The sequence below is a fragment of the Nothoprocta perdicaria genome, unplaced genomic scaffold, assembly GCF_003342845.1.
Source record: "Nothoprocta perdicaria isolate Ctin4 unplaced genomic scaffold, notPer1 scaffold_118, whole genome shotgun sequence".
NCBI classification, from domain to species: Eukaryota; Metazoa; Chordata; class Aves; order Tinamiformes; family Tinamidae; genus Nothoprocta; species Nothoprocta perdicaria.
The window spans coordinates 1,575,639-1,598,152 of NW_020454294.1; the positions used below are offsets into that span (position 1 = coordinate 1,575,639).

The 22,514-nt window shown below is 46.7% G+C and overlaps 1 protein-coding gene across 1 annotated transcript in view; it reads left to right on the forward strand.

Moving 5' to 3' along the window:
- The first annotated feature begins 154 nt into the window (after positions 1–154).
- SYT16 (synaptotagmin 16) overlaps positions 155–22,514 on the forward strand; it is a 90,715-nt gene continuing 68,355 nt past the window's right edge. Inside the window, exon 1 of the mRNA XM_026053777.1 lies at positions 155–187. The gene's annotated coding sequence lies outside the window, so the exon portion shown is untranslated. The remainder of the gene's footprint in view (positions 188–22,514) is intronic.

The window sequence follows — 22,514 nt, forward strand, 5'->3', positions numbered from 1 at the left end:
GCCGCCTGGGGCCGCGCCGCGGGACAGGCCCTGCCGCGGGCCCCGGCCGCGGGACAGCCCCGCCATGGGACAGCCGCAGGGCCCCGTAGGTGCGGGGCTGCCACCGCCCTGGTGCGCGACGCGCGTGGGGCAGCGCAGCCTCTCCGGGGAGCCGCAGGGCCGGGGCTCTGACCGCCTCTCCGGGCAGGTATGTACCCGATTCCCAGGTGCCCCATTCCTGATCCCGCTCTCCATAGTCAGGGTGTTACAAAACGCGCTTCCTCCGCGTGTGTTGGGCACCCTGCGAGGGGAGGGACGGCAGCGGCGTACGCGCCAATGCCAATTTTGGGGAGAGTAGCAACAAGGGAACTTGTTTTTGAGATGCTAACAAAGAACAGGTGATTTCATCATTACGGGGGGTGAATCCTGCTTCTCGCCGTGTGTCTGCAAACTTTGGACTCAGCGGGACTCAAGTTGTTGGATAGTCCGGCCCGTTGACCATCGTTGTGGTTGGGTGGTCGGGGCCGTTGTTGCCCGCTGACGCGCGGTGCCCCGGCTCGAGGCTGGGCTGCAGCCGCGGTCTGGGTGTGTGGAGGGCACGTGTTTCTCTTGGTTGATCCAGGCCCCAGCACCGGTGAGCTGGAACCTGAACTGGGCCTGCCGTGGTCAAGATCCTTCTGTTTTCCCTTCACTTATTGCATGGGTATCAACAGTTGGTGAAGATTTCTCAGTAGACTTTTCTATACCCTTGAGATTGTCTGGGTAAAGATAATTATGGGAGCCCTTAATAATATAGAACAATTTCTATGCAGTCTGAAGCAAAAATTTACACTTGAGCTCTCCACAAMGATTGAATTCAACGAGGAGTTTAATTTGTCCCTTTTGTCACTTACTGATGCTCACTTGTGTTTGCTTTTCCTTGTTTTCTTTTGAGAGTCTATCCCTAAGGAAGGATGATCTTGAGCAAGCTCTGTTCTGAAATGGCCCACAAGTCGCTCTACTCTTCTGCGTGGTTTGGAGAACTGGAAATTGCCTTGATTCATTCCTACTGCTTGTAGAGCTTTACCTGTCCTTTCAGGTCCTTTCACTAGATCCTCAGGCTCGAGATCCAAAGGCAGTGATGGTGCCAAGTATATAGTTATCATTTTTTTTATAATGTTTTACAGTTTAATTAAAAAATGTACTACAGCAAGTTGACTACTGCTGTTTGTGCTGCACAAATATGTGATAAGTAATTATAAAATATTTAATTAGAAGTCCTTCTGACCCAAAAGCCAGTAGAGTTACGGCTTTATTCCTTAACTCTTTCCCCCAAAATCTTTCCAGGAATGATTGGTTGTTTCTTGCAGCTTCTTCCCTGGTGATAGGATCAGGCTGTTTAGACTCGGGCTTTAGGCTGAGCTAATGAGTGGGAGGAGAGTATCCTGTAATTTATATGTGAAGGGAGCAGGTTCTTCCTCTCCCTTTTCTAATCCAATGTAACTTCGTGTCCCCCAAAACAAACACTGAAGTCAACCATTTTGTCCTGTGTGTGTAGGTCAAGTTTGAGAAAACACCTGATTACTTAAATCTTCTTGTGTGATCTGTAGGAAGCCGATGCCTTTGTAGTTCAAATGTTTATTATCCTCAGGGAAGCCTATTATATTTTTTTCACCTCAAATTTAAGAATTGTTTTGYTTGAGAGTTTTGTTACCCTCCATATAGAGAGAAGTAGGGTTTTTTCCTCCTTGTACCATGTTTCTTTTTCTACTAAGAGTCTAAGAGGTCTTTTTTTCTACTTAGAACCTTCTACTAAGAGGTCCTAAGAGAAGGTATAATGGGTCATGGAGACAACACAATATAGTCACTAGAATAAYATCAGTTATAAAGGCAACTGCTAATTTCTCTTCCAGTATTTTTCTTGTGCAGTTCAGTTTTAGAAGGAAAAGGACCTTTGAAAGCTGGTTAGCATCTCACTTGTTCTTGACTTTGAACTATTAAAGGAATTACTTCAGAAAGGGGTGGGATTCTAGAGCGCAGCCTGAGATAATGGAAAAAAATGAAGTCACTAAAGTTGTCCACAGGAAAGAAAGGCCTCGTAAAGCAAGGCAGAAAAGATCTCCAGAGATCTTCCCAATCTGCCTGGATGCCGCCCTGTGCCCCGTGCTCTGGGTGTCCCTGCTGGAGCAGGGGGTTGGACTGGATGATCTCTGGACRTCCCTTCCAACCTCAACCATCCCGTGGTTCTGTGAAAGCACCATGAGTGCCGAGGTGCCTCCCCATGGTGCAGGTGCCGTGAGGCAGCCTGGAGATGCCTGTTATCCTGTGGCTTTGCTGCCGAAGCTCCCGGGCGAGTCGTGTTTCCCGACCTGCTTTGAACTGAGCCTGGCTCAAGGACGGGGGAAACGTTCCTGCTACGGCGCATGATGCTCCTTCCTGTTCCTGCTTGGTGTTCTCCGTGTTCCTAAATGCTTTGGGGCTAATTTTGGTAAGCTCACCTACTCTCAATCAGCTGAAAATGATAGCAGGTTTGGATTGAGAAGTACTATTTGAAGTAAAAAAGGATCAGAGAAGCCTAATGCTGGAATAAATAAGCTGGTACTCTTTAGACTCGGCAAGGTGATGCACGTATATGGAATTCTGATCCGTTAAAGACTATCGTGTTAGTTCCAGTGGCAGATCTAATTTGTTCTGCTTAACTTTGTATCCAACAGGCGCCTTAGCAGATACCAGCCCTGCTTGTACTTGTGTGGAGCAGGAGCAGCAACGGCAGAACTCGCTGCCTTGGGGGCCTTCGGGGTGCGCAGGGTCACCCCAGTAGCTSAAGTGGCATCGCTTCTGTCTCGCATCAGAGCAGGGAAGGATTTGCCAAGTTGACTTCATTCCTCTGTGGTTCAGGGCTGCCAGAACAGCTGGTGGTGATGATCTGAGGTGACCCGAGGTGCGTGATAGAGCTGTCTGCTCTGATTTTTGTTGTTAAATAATTCATTGTTCCTGCTGGCTCAAGGATGAGAAGTGAGGGAAAATTGGTCTGCAGCAGCTTTGGCCTCAACCCAATTTCAAGTGAGAGCAGCTTGGACGCAGCTCAGATCAGTGCTAATGAGAACAGAAAGCTGGGGATCATTTGCATGCACTCCTAGTAATCCTCGTGGTATTAAATATGTTCTGCACCTTTTTTAAAAGTAAAATTTTCCAAGAGGATATATGGAAAAGAGTATTCAGAGGGAGACTTATGGGACTATTCAGAGTAATCTTTAAATACTACTATATGAAAAGGCTGCTGCTTTTAATTAAGCAGTCTGTATCTGTGTTTTGGTATCACATTATGTACATGGGTATTGTGGTGCCGTCAAGTGGCAGTGGTTACTGCAGTAATAAGACCCCAAATAGGGTAACTAAATCTTGAGTGAATTGTTACCTTTAGGGAAGATCCTGGGAAAGGGGATGTCCGTCTGGTTTAGTGCCCTGGAGGAAGATTGTCTCGTTCTCTTGAATATTGAGATCTTCATTAATATGATTAGAAAAATAGAGAAAAAAATGGTAGATATTTCTTTAAAAAAATAAGTGAATAAATTGACAATAGCAATTTGGAGTCTCTAACCAGAGCTGTTAGACACTTTGGTTTTTACTGTGTTACAATTTTTGCTCCGTTTTGACATGGTGCTATTTATGTTTGTGCTAATAGGGACCTGCATCGCATCGGCTGCGCGGAAAGTGGATCTTGCGAAACGCCTGCCCTGTGGAAAATATTGATTGCAATTGTGTGTCCTTCCTAACTACTCGAAACGTGGTTGGTGTTATAAAGAGCTTGTATCTGCACGTACACCGTGTCCCCTTGAGAAAACATTCAAAGAAAATTACTTAGACTTAAGAATGGCTTGAAAAATAAATCAGAGAGCATTTAACAGGTATTTCCTTCCTGTTTTGATGAGCATCCTAGCGGGTGGTATCTTCCAAGGAGGCTGCCTCTGAGGAGAGCTTGTTTGGGGCATTATCTTTCACTGAGATGGGCAATTTTGTGTGTCCTAGGAGGTGGTAGGGAGTGACTCGACTGAAGAACAGGGGTGCCATTGCAGGGGTGTGAGGAACCCAAGCAGAATCTTTGGGCACGTGAGACACCTTGCATCAAATCTGGSTTGTGGTTAATTGCCAAGCTGCTAACAGCTCCCTCACTGATTCAGATCACTGCTCTAGGTGGGTGTGAAAAGGGTCCCTTTTGGGGACGTGGGTAACCCAGGGAGGCTGTTGGTGGGTCCCTGGCTGCGGAGGGGCCTCGTGCTGTGCGGAGGGGCTGCAGGAGAGCTGCTGGTTGTGGAAAGGTTTGTGAAACCAAGTGCTGCGTTTCCTTCGCCCTGAGCAGCCGTGCCAGCATTTCCTCGCGGACCCATCTGTCACCTTTAATGTGTGCAGCTTTCTGCAAGGCTCCTCTTGGCTCCGGTGCACGTGGAGAACAAGTGGGGACCGTGTGGCCTGGTGAAGTCCCCCGCGATGCTGTGGAGACCGTGGAGATGCCTCCTGTGCAGTCAGGAGCCGTCAGAGCTGGCAGGGGACGGCGTCCAGGAGCGTGAGGCAGCCTGATGTGGCCCTGTCTGTGCCCCAGACAGGCTGATGTCCTGAGCGCTGAGATCCAGCAGTCGTTCAGGAGACCTTGTGTTCGCTTTGCGTTCGTGTGATCTGTGCGGGTGGCTCTCGCGCACTGAGGGGCCCTGATCAATTATTCAGCAAGGGCTGGAGTCTGCTCTGTCACGGGGTGGGAAAACTCTGCAAACTGCTTCTCTGAGGTTAGAGATTGCCTCTTCAGACACAGACTTTGCACTGGTTGCTCCATGTGTGTTTTTTATTTTTTTTTTCTCCAGGAGATGAATTCCCACTTGGAGGAGGGGAGAATATAGTTATGAAGTATTTATCTGGTATGTTTGTGCTCATCCTATTACACTGGCTGTAAACAAACCTGGTTAGACTTGTTTTAATCAGCTGTGGATATCGGTAGCTGTGCCATTTTAGGCCTTTTTCAGGCTAAGACAGATGAATATGGTATAGGAGGGGTAAATGCTGGTTAGTTACAATTGTGGGTGTCTCGTTTTTATCCAGGAGATGCCTGGGAACAACAAAAAATGATGAAGCTGAAACCATCTGCATAATCATTATTTTCTTTTAGAAGCCACTGTGGTGACAGATTGCACTTTGTCCAGTAAATCTGCCTTGGTTTTGGTAACAGCCTTGTGCACTTGCAGTGCCTCGGGGGCCGATTCCTTCCTGATAAGGGAGATGAGGACAAGCCAGCGTCCATTTACCCATTCCCTCCATGGGGCAGTGATCGGACGTGACTCCTGTGCTGCTGAAAGGAAAGGATGTGGCCCGAGTCTCCTGGCCTCCTGATCCCTCCTCGCCCCTGGTCTCTTGGCTGCCCCTTCATCTCCACTCGAGGTGGGACCTCAGCCCCCAGCCCTGGCACAGGAAGGGAGAGGCTCAAGGGACTGGGGTGGACTTGGTGCCCTTCAGGTTTCAGTGGCGTTTGTCCCTTCGCCATGGCCACCTGCGTCTCCAAAGATAATCTCCAGCTCTGTCACCTTAATACTCTGAGAATCCTTTTGCAGGTCCTGAGAGTGGAGATGTTTTTACTGCCCTTTCTTTCCCTGGCAAGTGCCTGCCCATGTTTTATCTTTCACAAACAGGGTGTTACAAGGCGGTTCACAACGATGAAACATTGTGAACCTCATGAGATCTCTAAGCCTGGGTTGTTTGTCCAGAGCCTAGTGGAGCTGAGAGCCACGTGGGAYTGCAGACACACGAGCACGTACCCAAGGAAAATGTGCACAGATTGCAACGTCCGTGAATGCAACGCGAAGCAGGTTGCTCCTGACCAGCTGTTCTCAATTCTTACGTCTGAAGCTAATGACTTTTGTGGATTGACAAAATTTACCAAGCAAGCTCTTGGTCAGAACTTCTAGACAAAATATTGACCTTAAAACCAGCGGTTACTTTGTGGTGTTCTTTTTTGCTGAGGTTCCTCCTGACAGGAGTACTGAGCACAGTACGGCTGACTGCAGAAACCTTGGTTTGAACCTTCAAACCATGGTTTGAAACCTTCCTAGCAGCTGTCTGCATGGGCATGAGGAGACYACAGCAGTTTTTGCAAGGTGCAGAGAAGGGCAGCTCCTGGTAACCAAAACAGAAGACTGGGAAGAGCATTTAAACTAGTTCAGTGGAATATGGGTGAATTATAAAGAGCACAGATGTGCAAAGAGACGTTGTACCAGAGCTTGATGCTTTCTGGGTGTAAGAGTCACTCCTAAGGCAAGCAGATGACCAGAGTTTTGGCCCAAGTGGTATGTAGCATTGAGCTGTGTTTTTAGACATTTTGGARTTTGAGCTCAGTGTCACGATGTGCAGCAAGGGTTTTGGGAAGACCAGCCTTACTGTGCGCAGAAAAGCAGCCCTACTGAAGGCAGAGCTATGAGTCAGGAATAAAAAACAGAGWCAGAGATTTTAAATAAGGTAAAAAAGCAAAAAAAAGACGGAGTTGGTCCCCAGGGACCCAGGGAAATGGAGAGGGTTGGAAAAGTGAAAGGAGCTTTGCATAAGCCAAGAGAGGACAAGATTTCCAAGAAGAAATTGRTTGATTTGCATCAGTCAACTGATAGTTCAAGAAGGATGGAGATGGACTGTTGGCTGAGGAAAGGATATGGGAAGAGTGTTGYAGAGCCCCCCTCCACACAAAGCCAAACTCAAACCCATTCCTTACGGGGATCAGCTGCACTGCAGCAACAGCTGGAGGTATCTCTTCATTAACACAGTTCCCGTTTCTGATTGCAATAAATTGCTTGGCACTCCTTTGTGAAAGCTCCATGTGAGGGGAGTGCTGGGGTCCAAGCTGCGCTGGAGGAGGATGAAGATGGAACAGGGCTGTTGATCCTCCTCCTCGAGTCATTCCCTGTTTGTTTTCTATGGCCCTGAGTCAACACCTGCAGAATTCCCCAGAGCGGCTTTCGCTGCTCTGACCACTGTATTTTGCAGATGCTTTTGACCTGTCTCTTGGTGCCATGCAGAGCGTGTCAGGGCAATAGTCCTTGTTCTCCTGTTGGGAGATGTGGGCATCTTGTTTCCCCTCCCTGTGGAAACATGTAATGCTGATTCTGTCATGAAATGCATTATATTTAGGACAGGTGTTATTGGTAAGCTTTTGAGGCCCAAGTGTTTATGATATGGGGTAGAAGTAGCCTTCTACCAGGAAGTAAATTTTCATATCCAGATAATGTATACAAATTGAAAAAGAAAAAAATCGAATGGCTTGCATCACCTCCTCCTGAAACCCAAATGCTTATGCAGTGAATACAAAAATATGTTTGGTGACTGAGCCAAAACAGAGTAATTTTTATGTGGCTCTCCTCAGCCTTTTATGGTACCTGGCTTTTTTTGGAAGAGGAGAGAGATTATTACTCTTTAATGTGACACTTTTTGTAGYTGTTAGCTCCGATAAAATCGTTCTTCGAGTCCCTCTAAGACAGAGGGTTCTGCAGATAGAGGGCATCTGCACACTGCTAATTCCTGCTGCAAACCCTGCTGGTTTGATCAGAAGAGAAGCAATCGAGCCTCTTATTAGAAGTTTCAAAGGATCTTGTGATTGCCATCTGCAGCAAACAGCTTGTAATAGGTTTTTCTCTCTTTCAGTATTTATTTTTGTTCTGTGAGAGCCAAGGCAGTGAGTGAATCCCTGACAGGTCTATTGTAGCCCACCAGCCCTGCGGACAAGTGCAGTCCTAGGAGTCCTGTTTAAGCTGCCAAAGGGTCGGAATTAACCCTGAGCCCTGGTTCCCAGGTGGGCACACGTCCAGCTGGGGCCCYTGTGCACCACACAGAAGTGCCCCAGCTCGGCCAGGCTGGCCAGTGTCCCCGGGAGCAGGGAGGGCTCCGTGTCCCTCACCTGGGGAGCAGAAACGGGGCCGTGTCCCAGGGACTCAGAGGAGCCTGCAGCATCCAGGGGACTTTTGCAGTCTCTGCTCTTTGCCTCTGTGTTTGGTGATGTTGATGGGATTGCACCTCCTCATKCAGAGTCTTCTGCAGCTTCGTGGGGCCTGCGTTTTGCTAAGATAGTGACCTGTGTTTTAACGGTCTATTTAAGAATCATGAGCATAATTAAGGTGATATCTCTTTGCTGTGGTGCCCAAGATGGGTAAGATGAGGTGGTAAGATGAGTGAGGTGGGTAAGATGAGACTCCTTCCGTAGCACCTGTGTCTTGGAGACCTCAGTGGCTTCAGTGGATTTGTGGTGCGTTGTCCCTCAGGTTGCTGGTTAGTGTCGTGTCCCTCCGCTCAAGAGTTAACAGTGAATTAACTCCATGTAGTTGCTCATGGCTGTTGGTGCTGCTCATGGTGTCAATCAATGAGTGTGCAATCCATGTTCAGATGGAGCCTGCTTCGCAGTGCATGCACTGAGGTTTGAGTTCTGGACTCTTTTGGGCTGCCTAAAATGAGATTAAAACATTTTATCAGACAGCGACTGCAGTTGATCTTTCTGTCTCCTTCTTGTTTCCTTGTGGATCTCTGGAGTCATCATTTTCTATGAAAAACTTTTGTTGAACAAATTCCGGAGAAGCTTTGCTTTTTGGACTCCGTTTTGCACGCATGTTGCGGTTTTGCTTTGGACTCAAAAACCTTGAGTCGACACCAAAGAATAATGCAATCACCAACCAAATCATGTACAAAATGTTTAATGTGTGGGAGGATTTTGTTGTCTGTCTTGTTCTGCATGCACAAAGTATTTAATGTGTGGGAGATTTTTGTCCTCTTTCTTGTTTTGCAGCAATTAAAGTCCTGTGAGTTGCTTTTCAGAGGAGCAGATAAAAGGGAAGAGGATGGATATCTGTATCTGTATCTATATCATCTTTTTATATATCTATATATATTTTTTTTTCATAGCTACCTAGACTATAAAGTTGTTTGTTGTAACAGCTGAGTTTCTCACCTCATTTTTYGCTTCAGGTTATATGTTTTTAGGTAAAATATCTATTACTGTTCAACGAAGACCTTTTAGTTGATGAATCTGACAGCTACATTCTACAGTCTTTTAAATAAATGTATGTGCTCCATGAAGCTAGAGTTTATTTACAAGTTAGTTTATTTTTCCTTTTTCAAAATGTCTTTAAAAGTTCTRTGCTTTTGACTCTATGATAGTAGCTGTCCCTCATCCTGTGAGTGATAAACTGTGCAAGGAGCCATGCTGTGAAATGAGGCTGGGGGTTCTGTTGTGCTTGAACATTAATGTTGATTAAGGTTTCACTTTAGTTAGATGAAAGGCACAAAATGCCCGTACTTTGCAGCAGCTCTTTTTTTTTTTTTTTTTTTTTTTGTTCTGCAGTTTACAGTCTGGGAGTTGAATTTGATTTGTTACCTGTGTTTATATATAGAATAAATAAACGTTTTTCCTCTTTTGTTTGGGTTTTATGTGGTTGTCCATGATGCACCACAGGCTCTTTATTGTAAGTACCTTCCACGATGTTGAAGTTGGCAGGCTGTGATCAAGTTAAGTTTTAATGCTACTAGCAAAATTCATGTTATAAAAATATAGCAGAGCTTTAAGGACAGTCCCTGATGGAGGATTTTGGATACCTTCAGAACTGCTCATATCTTCATTTACCTTCCTCTTGCTTTCTTCCCTGTTCCTCCTTCATGTTCCTCCTTCCCTGTTCCTCCTTGCTTTCTTTGGAGCACCCCCTGTCCTGTCTGGCAGAGGATGCAATTGTGCTCCTCTGCCACTGTGTTTTCTGTGTCGTTCTCCCTCCAGATCCTGGAAAGACGAGTCCTGTGGAGCTGCCTTCTTGGGAAGGAGAAGGAAGCCAGGCTCATTGGGTGCTGTCCAGCAGYCCTTGCCCGCCTGTGGGCACCGAGTGTCCCTTGCTGAAGCCAGCACGTGAGTCATAGGCAGTCTGGGACTTCTCGAGTTCTTCTGGAGCATTAGACCCATGGCTAGACAGCTCCATAAAGCTCTTTCCTCCAGGAAAACCCAACAGGATGCAGGAATATCATAGAATCATAGAATCCTTAAGGCTGGAAGGGACCTTTAGAGATCATCTAGTCCAACCCCCTGCACACASAGGGACCCCTGGAGCATGTGGCACAGGGCTGTGTCCAAGCAGGTTGGGAAGATCTCCAGAGAAGGAGACTCCACAATCTCTCTTGGCAGCCTGTTCCAGTATGGTGCTGGGGTTCAGCTCCTTCCAGACAAACCAAGGACTTCAGCTCAGGGCTCTCGTGTCTCATAGATTTAGCCACTAAACTGCTGGACAGAAGGTGCTTTGCCCTTGCTTGTCTTGTCCAGGGCTGGCTCTCTTTGGTAACAGATAAACTCCAACAGAAACACGGGCAGATGTTTCTACGTATGGGCTGCAGGAAGGATCACTCCGATGTGTGGCTCGTGCTGAGCTCCTGTGGGCAAATGGGTGCTCGGGGAGCCTTAATGCAGAGAGTGCCGAGCACCTAGGATCAGGTGCCAACCCACTGATAATTTGGGGCTCTGCCTAGTAACATGTTTGTGATGTGATCATCACGAGGCAGCAGCTGTGTCACCCTCTGCCTCTCTCCTTCGTTTTCTCCTTTGGTGCTGAAACCCACTCTGCTTGTTTCATAATTACTCGGGCTCATCGGGAAGGTAAAAATAGCTTCTCTATTTAGGGAGAACAGATGGTTTTTCTAATGGTTTTCTCTTAACGTTGAATGAGTTGTGGTTGAGTCAGAAACTGCCAGCACGGAGAAGTATGTTTTCATTAGAGAAATTCTTGATTAGGCTAATTGGGTGTGATTCAGTGTGATGTACATTTGGGCAACCTAAAAGCTTTCCAGCTTTGTCTTGGGCTGAGATAACAGTATCTCGGTGTTCCCAGCAGCGTTCAGCAATGTTCRTGCAAACATTCCCTAAGTAGTAACAAAGCATTGAGAGGACACTACGGAATTAGCAAAAGGCATATTATAGCTATATAGACGGATTATTTTTTGGGGGTAAAATATGTGTAYTTGCCATGTCCAGATGTAGAACTCACGCTGGTTTAATTGCACTGTTTTAGCATATGTGATGTCTTAGGCAAGGTGCAGCTTAACTCCCCGAAGAGCGTGGGTGTTTTGGGGATAGATCTGAGAACCAAGGTGAGATTCAGTGTGAGATTAAAGCACCCGAGCTCCCCTTGCAGCTAATGGAGATTAAGCCTTTTTCTTTCTGTGGCATCTAAAGAATGGTGTTGAAAGTCCATTGTAAATTATATCTTGTTTTARGGAGACGGTCCAAAATAGGCCAGAGTGGAAGACATTGCCCAGAATAATACTGGGAACCACTTGAGGAGTGTGAATTTTGAGCTCTCAGGTTGATTATTTGCTCTGGTTCATGGCTGTGGACAGTCCTCCCCTCAGCTTTGCAAGGGTCCCTGCAGCCAGGTATGGAAAGATTAAATTGGCAGAGGCTCTAGAGGGCAGTGCAGCATCCTTGCCATATGGGGAACACTAGGCTAGGCCAAAATAATTCAGAATAACAGAGTATTTTGTTGTTTTGCAGGAAATTTTGATTAATGAAAATCTTGGTACCAAGAGGATTTAAAATTTTTTTTTTTTTTGTACTTGGAACATTAAACTGTAACTTGCTCTTCCAGTTTTAAAGAAGATTTAATTTCTTAACAAATACCTGTAGGCTTCTTGTGTGATCTGTTGGCTTCCACACCATTTTCCTCCTGCTCTCTGCACTTCCTTTGCACCCCAGTATAGGAGGGACGTGGAGCTTCTGGAGAGGGTCCAGAGAAGGGCAACCAGGATGATTAAGGGAATGGAACATCTCTCGTATGAAGAGAGGCTGAGTGAGCTGGGCCTGTTTTCTCTGGAGAAGAGACGGCTCAGAGGGGATATGATTAATATGTATAAGTTCAGGAAGGGAGAATGCAGGGAGGAAGGGGACAGGCTGTTCTCACTGGTGGCCAGCGATAGGACGAGGGGTAATGGCCACAAGCTGAAACACAAGAAGTTCTGTCTCCAGGTGAGGAGCAACTTCTTTACAGTTAGGGTGACAGAGCCCTGGAACAGGCTGCCCAGGGAGGTTGTGGAGTCTCCTACTCTGGAGGTCTTCAAACCCACCTGGATGCCACCCTGTGCCACATGCTCTAGGTGTGCCTGCTTGAGCAGGAAGGTTGGACTTGGATGATCTCTAGAGGTCCCTTCCAACCTTAAATATTCTGTGAATCTGTGAATCTGTGAGGAGCTCTGTGTTTTCCTTGTGTGGAGATCAACTGCTAAATCGCACTGTCAACAGAGCACAGCTTAAAGTGCCATTTTCCTGGTTTAGCGGGAAGGTTTAGATTTAGTTTCAGGTGGGCCCTGCACACCAATCTGCAGCTGGTGCTGCTGCTTCCGAAGGCTGCATCCAAACCTACAGGGATGCTTTAGGGTGTGAGGGCAGCGCTGCCCTCCTGCATGGGCTTAGGACCTCCTACGTGTTCCCGCACAGTTAGTGGTAGGTGCTGAGGTCTCGGTGCTGAAATCCAAGGCATGGACCAACTTCTTGGGGGAAAACCAGGAGGGCAGCGCTGCCCTCCTGCATGGGCTTAGGACCTCCTACGTGTTCCCGCACAGTTAGTGGTAGGTGCTGAGGTCTCGGTGCTGAAATCCAAGGCATGGACCAACTTCTTGGGAGAAAACCAGCTTCTTGGGGGAAAAACCAGCGTCTTTTCACAGCAAGGAAAAAGAAACTCGTCCCAAGCAGTTGTTCTGGACCCATGCAAAAATCCTTGTGTATGAACTCAGCTTTAAACAACTGACTGCCCTTGACTATACGTTTTTTGTCTTGCTTAAGGACTTCCATTAATAGCGTGAAATACAGCTACTACCTTGTATACGTTCTGCAAATTGCATAGCATATTTCTCAAAGTGGTTTTAATGCTCCYTGCTGCTTTTGAGATAAGTGTGTATTTGTTTTCCAAGTACGATGTAGCCTGTCCGTGCAAACGGGAGGTGAAGATGCAGGGAAGAGAGCTGTGGGTGACGGAAGGAGCACTGGAGGATGCATCCTGCAGGCTGCACTGAGCTGCACAGCAGAGACTGCTCCAAAGGTACCTTTCCTTATATTTTCAGAGCAGATCCTTGTATAAATCCGCCTGGATCCTGGAAGCAGCCTCACTGCAGCAGCATGGAGCGTTGTAGGGGCAGGAGCACTCACAGCTCATTGTGTTTCTACTCTAGGTTCTTGTTGGCACACCTAGCTCAAAAGCTTGGTTGCTTTTTTGTCTGCTGGTCTTCTCTAGATCATTAAAAACACTTTGCTGTCTTTTATTTTATTCTCCTGAGATGACATCTGTTGCTTCTGCTGAGCCCAGGGGACTTTTCCTGTTAGATTTACCCCTTTCAGATTCAAAGTCTTCCTGAGCCTGAAGTCGAGGGCACCTACTGCATTAAAACCCACGTGGATCTGTCTGATTTCTGCCCTGAAAAGTGTGGAGCACTTATCAGGGCTGGCAGTTGTGATGGGCTTGTTCAGGAGGTCAGAGGAGTTATCAAGCTGGCTGTCACGCTGCCCTGTTCCTGCGCTGAAATATGGTGTGAACAAGTGTGAGGCAGCTCAGAAAGAGTCCTTTTGAATCTGTGTGATGAGTACTGTGCAGATACTGCATAGAGATCCCTGTTTGTTTGTACCAATTAGTTTCCCTGCACATTTTCYAATTAATCAAGGTGTGACTTTAAAGCAGATGAGCGCACTAGGTTTTGGCATCGTTCTGTGCATTTCTCTTGTGAATGGAGGTTGTTATTTCTCTACAGCTTAAAATTAAGCCACATGTGCTGTTTTATTTGATTTAGATTACAGGGTATGAAATCAGCTTAATTTAATACTCTTATTTTTTAAGTCTGCTTTGATTTTTGAGGAAGAAAGATAGTAAAAGTGCATAATGCTATTGAGCTGCTCTGCTGCAAGTGTTTGTGTTCAGCTTTTCTCCTGCGTGTRCATCTCGGTCAGTGCTTTTAAAGGAGAGAACCTCTCCTCGCCTCCCACTGCTACCCTTAGTACCTGCTTGGAATTCTCACATTGCTTCCAGGCTCCTGATGTTCCAGGTGCTCAGAAGCCGGTGAATATCAGATGGTAAAAAGTCACTTTTTTCCTATAGCCTGAGATTTAAAAATCAATTTGTCAGTTTTTAAAAACGGTCGAGCTTGGGGTGGTTATTTTTTCCCAAGTGATTTGATCTCCCATTAACAGAGACAGAGAACTCGGCTGGGTTCTTTTTGACCAAAACACAAAAACTACTTCTAAAAGGTTCAGGAAATTAAAAAATATTTCAATTTGAATAGTTTGGTTGYGAATGAATAAATCTGTGCTGCAGTGCTTGAAGCTAATATCTACTGAATACCCAAAAAAAGTGACTTGTGATGATGACATTTGTTTTTTTTTTCATATTCTCCCTCATTTTTTATATTCTCCCCTCTCTTCATGTTAAAGAAGAAGAAAGTGTTTGCCATGTGTTTGACGGATACAATCTGAGCAATCTCCAGAAAATGAAGGGATACACCCATCGGGTTCTTGTTCAGCGTGTTCTTCCTTGAATRCTGCTGCCTGTTTAGTGCTGAATGGAACATTTTTCTACCTAATACGTGCAAGAAGAATCATCGAGTTGCGTGACAGACAAGGCACATTTGTGTCGGTCGTATCGCGACATGAAATCTCTGTTACTGAGCTGGCGGCATGAGAGCAGAGTGCGATGCTGCGCCTGGGGAGGCCGCTTTGGGTCCTCTCCAGGTTGCTTAGCCTCCTCCTCGTCCCCACAGCCGCCCTCCTGTGTGTTTTTTTGGGTGCTGAAGTGGGTAACAAGGCTCGGTGCTTTGTCAGCAAGGTGTGAATTGCTGCTGCTGGCAGAAGAAAGTGCAAGACGGGGCTGGTGGGTGAGAGAAACCGCTCGGAGACTTGACAGGCGTTGAGGTTCTGCCAAGAAGCAAGAGGTTCCTGGTTCAGCCCTTCTACCTGCAGTGCTGGTTGCACRGGCAGGGGGGCCCATCCCTGTGTGCTCCCTGCTTTTCTCCTTTGTATCCRGGTTGCACTTGGGTCCAAACATCATCCAAGGGAAGAAACTTGGGTGGCCCAACCAGAAGGCATCACCACATGCTCTCGGTGATTGAAGGAAAGGATCTTATGTGGTTTGTGCCAGGAGTTTAAATATAGTCTCTTCTAGGCCCATGATGTAGGGGCAGGAAGAGAAGGAAGGACCAGGTTGGTCCAAGCCCTGGTGAGCAAGGAGAGATGTCGCTCCACAAAGTTGCATGGATGGGGGCTTCAGCGAGCAAGGTCATGCTCCTTTCCTGTCAATGGCATGTGCCAAGTGCAGCGGATAATTCCGTGATGTCAACTGCTGAAAGCCAACATCTTGCAGGGTGGAATTGGTTTTCCTATGCTGTCGAGAGCTTTTACGTGTTCAGCATAAATATCTTTGCATTGATTGGAAAGAGGAGATAAAAAAAAAATCGATGATTTGTATTGCAGAAATGCTTAGAACGTGACATTAGAAAGACTCTGGAAGACTTGGCTCATAGAGGACATACTAAATAGTAAAGAGGTGCAGGAAATGAGGAGACCCTTCCCAGGTCCTGACATGAGGCAATAAATTGAATAGACTCCGTGTTCTTCTGCATAATGAATTTTAATAATGACTTTGCTTTTGTAGAATTATTTTCATTGTTTGTTTATTTTTTTACCGCTTTTTTTTTTTGTTCTGATATCTAGGACCTGAGGCTAAATGGAGATTTTATTGTTTGGTGTGTGAATGGAAATGAAATGGGAGCCAAATTCTGTTTGGACTGGCTTGCTGTGCTAACCAGCGTAAGGGTTTCTTGACCCTTGGGTTTTGGGGAGTTACCCAGCACGGATGGGTCCTTGGGGATGCCTCGTTAGAGCAGTGCTGCAGCTGAAACCTTTGCTAAGAAGGGCATTTTGTTCCCATTCCTGTCCCCAGATCATTGTGCTCGCTTTACCCAAGAGTTTCCCAAACTTTCTGTAAGGTTGGTCGCTTTGGGGCTCGCTTGTTCTTGTGCAATCCTTTCACTTCCTGCCTTCTTTTCATATGAAGGAATTTCCTTCCTCCAGGGCTGGAAAATGAGAAACAACTGCAATAGTTCTTGCTATAAATATTTATATATTATTATTATTATTATATTACTCAGGAAATTGTTAGCTGCCTTTCATTGCTGGCAGCGATGAGATATACAGCTCCCAGGGGAGGGTAAAATATTCTGAATTTCCTCAGGACTTGCAGCCCACAATCTTGAGAAACTCAACTTGATTTTTGTATCTTAAAGTAGAGGTAAAAAGGACAATTTAAGAGATCAAGGACGCTGGATCTGAGTGACAGGAGGACAGGAGCCCACGTGCCTGTAAAGCAACCGAAGGCTGCAGGAGGCTGCAAGTCAGAGGTTTCGCACTTGTCTTTATATGCGGGGTCTTTATGAACAGGGTGTCCCTGGCATAATCTGCTAGCTTTGGATATGGATACCAGTAAATGGCAGTGTGAGACTTTGCTCAGTCCTTGGAGTATTTGTCAGTAGCAAGGCCAGGAAAGCACCCGAAGGGAACAGGCAATGGTATTTTCAAGGATTTGTATCATGTTTGCATCCTGCTACCTGCAACACAAGGTAAAATATCAACATGTAGATCTAGGGCCTCTTTCTACCTTCCCTGTACCTATGCTGAGGAAGGAAAGACTGTTTTCTTGGGGGKTTTTATCTTATCACCACACAGCTCTGATTCTAGCTTGGCTGCTTGCTTTAATTGCTATTTAATGAAAAAGCCATAAAAAGTCTGTGGGACAGCCAATAAGTCAGTAACACATATGGAGGGGGGTGAAATGTGCATTCCTGAAATGATGTCACAGCGATGAGGATACAACTTTCTAAGATCTTCCTTTTTTTTTTTTTGCCCCCAAAAAGGCTCAGAGGAAGCTCCCCTGTTTTCCCRTGCCCCTTATCAGCGCTGGTGGTTGCTGTTTTGTGCTCCCTGGATCCCGGAGCTGCCTTTGAATCCCGTCCAAGCCCATTCCCTGCCAGGCAGACTGGTGTGGGTGGTGCTGACTGAACACTTACCTAGCACTGCCAGGAAACTGCTGCCCCAGGGTGAAGCCGGGAATATTTTCCTTGTGAAGCCCTTGTAGAACAAGCCAAGGCTACTGCTGAACTGAGGAGAGGAGCATGCTGTGAGCTGAAGTAATTAACACCGCTTTGATCACAGAAACATGGATTGCTTTATGTACAGCAGTATAAGCCCTTCGGAGTTTACAGGAGAGAGTGAAAGGTGTTAATGATGCTTCTTCATTAAACTAATTCCCTAGATGAGCGTTTGGGGGATTAGGTCCCGCTTCTATCCCTGCCACTAATGTGATGTATGATGTGGAGCCGGTTGCTTCCCCTGCCTGTACACGTGTTTCTGTCGTGCCCATGAGCTCGGCAGGGCACGGGCCGTTTTGCAGAGCGTGGTGCTGTGGTGGCACCACCTTGGTCAACAGCTTCAAAGTGCTAAAGTGAACAAACAGCCGATGACAGCTTTGAGCAATTGAGTATACCTCTCCCTCCCAGGGATGCTGCTCTTTCAGAGCCATTCCCAGTGCCCTCGGGCTGTGATCTGATGCTGGATCACATGCTGGAGTGATTTGCACCCTCTAAAGCGCAATTTAGATGGTCGGACTGTGACCCGTGTCCCTTGGGGTGAATTGAAATCGGGCAGTAGCAGTGCAGTGCACGAGCCTTYGGCGTGGGCTGCCTTGCTCCTTCCYGCTGTGTCCAGCCTTGCTCGCCTTCCCCGGGCTTGCCAGATGCCAGCCCTGCCGGCTCCCGAGGCCTGTGCTGCTCGTCCTTGCAAGGGATGAGAAGGCAGCTCCGTGGAGGAGACGGCCTTGCAGGTGCTACCCAAGAGCAGCAGCTCCAGCTCATCTGCACTCCCGCCACACGAGGATCTGAAGGTGATCACAGAACCACAGGATGGTTGAGATTGAAAGGAAGCTCTAGAGATCATCCAGTCCAACCCCTGCTCCAGCAGGGATACCCAGAGCATGGGGCCCAGGGAGGCATCCAGGTAGATTTGGAAGTGTCCAAGACAGGACAAGGGCCGATGGGTACAAGTTGAAACCCAGGCAGTTCCATCTCCATGTGAGAAAAAACTTCTTCACTATGAGGGTGCTGGAGCCCTGGCACAGGCTGCCAGGGAGGCTGTGGAGTCTCCTTCTCTGGAGATCTTCCCAACCCACCTGGGTACCGCCCTGTGCCCCGTGCTCTGGGTGTCCCTGCTGGAGCAGGGAATTGGACTGGATGATCTCTAGGGATACCTTCCAACCTCAACCATCCTGTGATTCTGTGTTGGCCTCAATGGCTGTTCTATCAAGGSGACAGTTGGGAAAAACTGTTGCTCCAGAATAAGCTTTATGGAGCATTGGGTTTGACCTGAGAACGTTTTAGTTCTGCTTTTTTATGTCCCTTCCTTTTCTACTTTGGAAGTTCAGCACTGGAATTTCCCACTCCTGAACTTACCTATAACCTCTGCTATTGCACCTTCTTTTTTAGTACCCTGGACTAGTTGCTTAGCCCCACATTCCCAGACTCCTGGCTTACATGTATTGTCTAATTCTGATGCCCTTTGGACCTGATTTCCTAAGGTACTTTGTGGGCAGAGATCCATGGAACATATGGGCRCTCAGCATGTCTGACACTCGAGTACTTGTGTCTCCAGGTAGACTGACAGAGAACAAGGTGCTTAAAAGTCTAGACAAATTTTAGGAAGGGTACCCTACTTCCCAAATAGGGCTTTATGATCTGTTGTGAAGACAATAAATCAGTTTTACTGTTCATAAGTGGCCATTTTTTGCCCTCTTGCAAGTCAGAGTGTCAGCCCACATCATTAAAACTCCGTGCTTGATATTAAACAAATTGGATAGCTCTGAGATTGCCTCTTTCTTCCAGAGATACCGGGGCGAATTGAACCGCAGCAGTTTGCAGCTCGGCAGGTTTCAGCTCCCGGCTGCTAATGAYGCACCCTGCAAATGCAGAACATCAGCAAGTCCTTTGTACCTTGCTAACGTTTTTCCTGCAGTAACGSGAGAGCAATTACGGCCTGGAAAGATGGGAGCGGGAAGGCTGGAGGAGATGAAACCGTTTTAAGAGGAGAACGGGAGTTTGTGGAAGGAGGGGTGTACGTGAGTGATGGGGAAGTGAGCGTCTGTAAATGGCTGGCACTAGCAGCTGCCTTGAAAACACATAGGAATTTGGAAGGATAGGAAAATACATAAGATACCTGCAAGTGTTTATGTGTTTCATAGATGGAGAAGGGGAACTGCATGCGGACTGTGAATAAAGGAGCAAAAGAGCAGAGCTTGTTGGGAATCCATAGGAGGGGTGAGAGGAAAGGAAGCTTAAGCAGATTAAGGTTGGGTAAGAGATGAATTTGAAAAGGCCTTCTGGGGTGGGCATAAACTGCAGTGCAGTTGACTTAAAATTCACTACTGACCACTAGGGAGTGGGAAACTGCTGCCGCCCGCCTGTCTTTGCAGTCTCTTCTCTCTCTTCCTATGTTTTTCTTTTGATTTATAGTAATAAGGAATCATCCTTCCCACGAGCAGATCATGAGCCTCAGCTGGGGCATTAAAGGTGGGTCTGTGACCTCTGAGTGCTGTAGTGCTTGTGAGGCATTGACTCATCCTCTTTATTGGCAGGCTGATGGATTCCTAACTAGGCTGTTAGTGGCACCGTGATGCTGCTGCCTAAGATGCATCTTTTGTGTTCAAACTCCAACTTAGAGAAACAAGTTCATTTCAGGCTTTTTGTGCTTCTCTCCTCCTCCTTTTCCCAACTTCTGCTTCTTTAAATGTAGACTTCTTTTGACAGATCATCTCCATGGTAACGAGCAGGACCGGGCTGCCTACAGAAATTGTAGTAATAAAGTGCTTGGTTTTTACACATGATGAAAAGATGATGAAGCACAATGATAGGTGATAAAGACACAGGTAATTGCTCTAGGATAATATTGCTGCCAAGAAGATGACTGAACTCCCACACAGAAGAGGAACAGATGGTGTATTTATTGAAATTCATAGACTGCAAGAAGAAAAATGTAATTGATGGCTGTATAGGTTTTGTTTCAGTTTACTATACGTTGAGCAGAGCGCAGAGAGCTGGTACCGGCAGATGGAGCCCTTAGGCAGAGCCACCGTGTCTCCTCGCTGCAGAACCCGCTTCTCTCTCTAGATCAGAAATCCAACCCRAAACCATAAAAGCAGCAGAGCTGCTAATTGCTCTGATGCATTTTGCTGTTCTGGATCTGTCGCAGAGCCCGGTTTTATTTTAGAAAGGGTGTAATACTTCTGTAAGAACAGTCGGGGTGAATTATACTAGCACGCTGGGAATGTTGAAGCAGAAAGTAGAAAAGCAAATTGCTGCAAAACTTGTGTTTTGCAGCTACACACTACTGGTGTTTTGGAACTACAGATGTTGAGAGACCAGTTRCATGTTTTTGTGTTAGTAAATGGCAGCTGGAGTTTGTTTGTTAATCTCGAGGCTGAAGCCTCTTCCCTAATTTAGCAGTCTGTTGTGCAGAGTGCAAGGGAAGGGAAGTGCAAGGTTTCCATTCTGATTGCTCGCTGCATTTTCAAACATGAGATAGAACTGGTTGACTTGATGTTGAGGCTCACGTGGAGAGTTGGGGCATCTCCTGCYGGAGGCCCTGTGCCTTCAGCTTCCCTAGAAAACCACTCTTGTCAAAAGAACACTGTTGTCTGAAGACTTTTTCTGAGAGCTGCAAATAACCCTATTTATAACAAGGATTGTCAGCTCTGGAGTCAAGTGATTTCTGTCTTCTGTGTGTAACCAGTGCCAACTGTTGGGAGAAAACCTGTTGGGAAGGACTGGTTGGAGCAAACTGTTCGGGACAGATTTYGGCTTAGCTTGAGGGACTCCTCTGTTCTCGGCAGCTTTTAACCCCCCAGTTGTGCCTCTGATATCACTGTATCCCAGAAGTTACATTGGTGGTAATGTTTGGGTGCTTTTTAGTCTTATGGTCTCTGCTACCTGGTGCTGCTTTGATTCTGTAACTCATTCTCAYGTCAAATTCCATAGGGAAACTGCTTCCCAGTTGGATTAACACCCAGCTGCATCTACTCTGGTGTTGATTTTATTTGCAGGGCTTGCATGCAAGGGATTTTGAGAAAGAGTTTCAGTAAAAGAAAGAAACAGGTTCTTCTTTTACATTACCCACTATGGTGTTATGGAGAATGGAAATAAATGGGTGACCAGAACAGCAGAGACTCCCTCCAGGATACTTCATCCCGGGGAAGAAACACGGGCTGTGGCTTCATTGCTTCATGGGAGGTGCTGGTGTGCAACACGCTTGGCCCCTTTTGATTCAGTCCCTGGTGACTGACAGGGTGCCCCCCACCTTTCATGGCACCTGAAAAACCTGATTTATGTGCAAATGGTCTCAGGTTGAAATATTTCAAACTGKTTTTTTTTTTCCCTTTTCTCTCTRTAAGGGACGAGGAGATGTTATATAGGTGATGCCCTGTCTCCATATAAGATTAAGTGGAATTGCGCTGGCAGCAGCAGGACAGGCTTTCCGGAGACCTGTCAGCCAGCCAGCAAACGGAGCATTAAGCTAAAGAGGCACCAGAGAGAAGCACAATATTAATAAAAGAGAGGATAGGAAAGGAAGGGAAGACCGTGAATCTCAGTGCTGAAAGGAGCCCCGCTGACCAGCCCTACCTGGAGCTACTCCAGTGCACAGAGTGTGGTTGGAGTCACGTTAACCGGCTTGCTGGTTGTCACCGTGTGCTGGTCGACTCCTAAAGAGCATCCTGATTTATTTTCAGCCCCAGCAGTTCACATCCATAGATCTCTGCATCCTCAAGTCCCACTGCAGGTGGGAATGTGGCAGTGTATGAGGGACCCATGAGTGAATCTTCTTCTCAGTGCAGTGGGGATCTCTGCTGAAAGCGGTGTGGGATGCCTGGACCACGAGAGCTTGGGCCCTAGTGGAGATGAAGAGCTAAAGGGGCAGACACATCAGCTTGTACGCAGGTTTGTCAGGGGGCTGCTGGCCTGGGTGCTTCTCGCTGCCCTCCTGCCTTCTTCCAACCCTCGCCTCTAATTGACTGTTTCAGGCAAAGCTGCTCAAAACATTTTTATTCAAAAAAAACATTTTTTAAAGCAATCTATGGTGCACTGCCAGAAGGGCGGCTATACTGCCTCAAAGCAAACAGCCCTGGTACTTGCTGGTGCTCAGGGAAAGGGTTTAAGAAACAGAGACTTTGACTGTGTGTTCTCAGCTTCCAGCAATCGACAGTTTAGGGACGTTGAGACGGAGGTTTCTGCATGACTTTTATAGTCAATAGTCCATGATGGACCCATGCTCTATTTATCTATTTGCTTTTTGAACCCATATGTGCTTCTACTTCTGTAACTTCTTTCAACAGTGTGGCAAGAAATATTATTTTGGGGTACTGTATTCTATACTTGATACCCCTACATCTTATTTTGTGCCCTGTAGCTCTTTTCTAGAAAAGAGTAGTATCAAA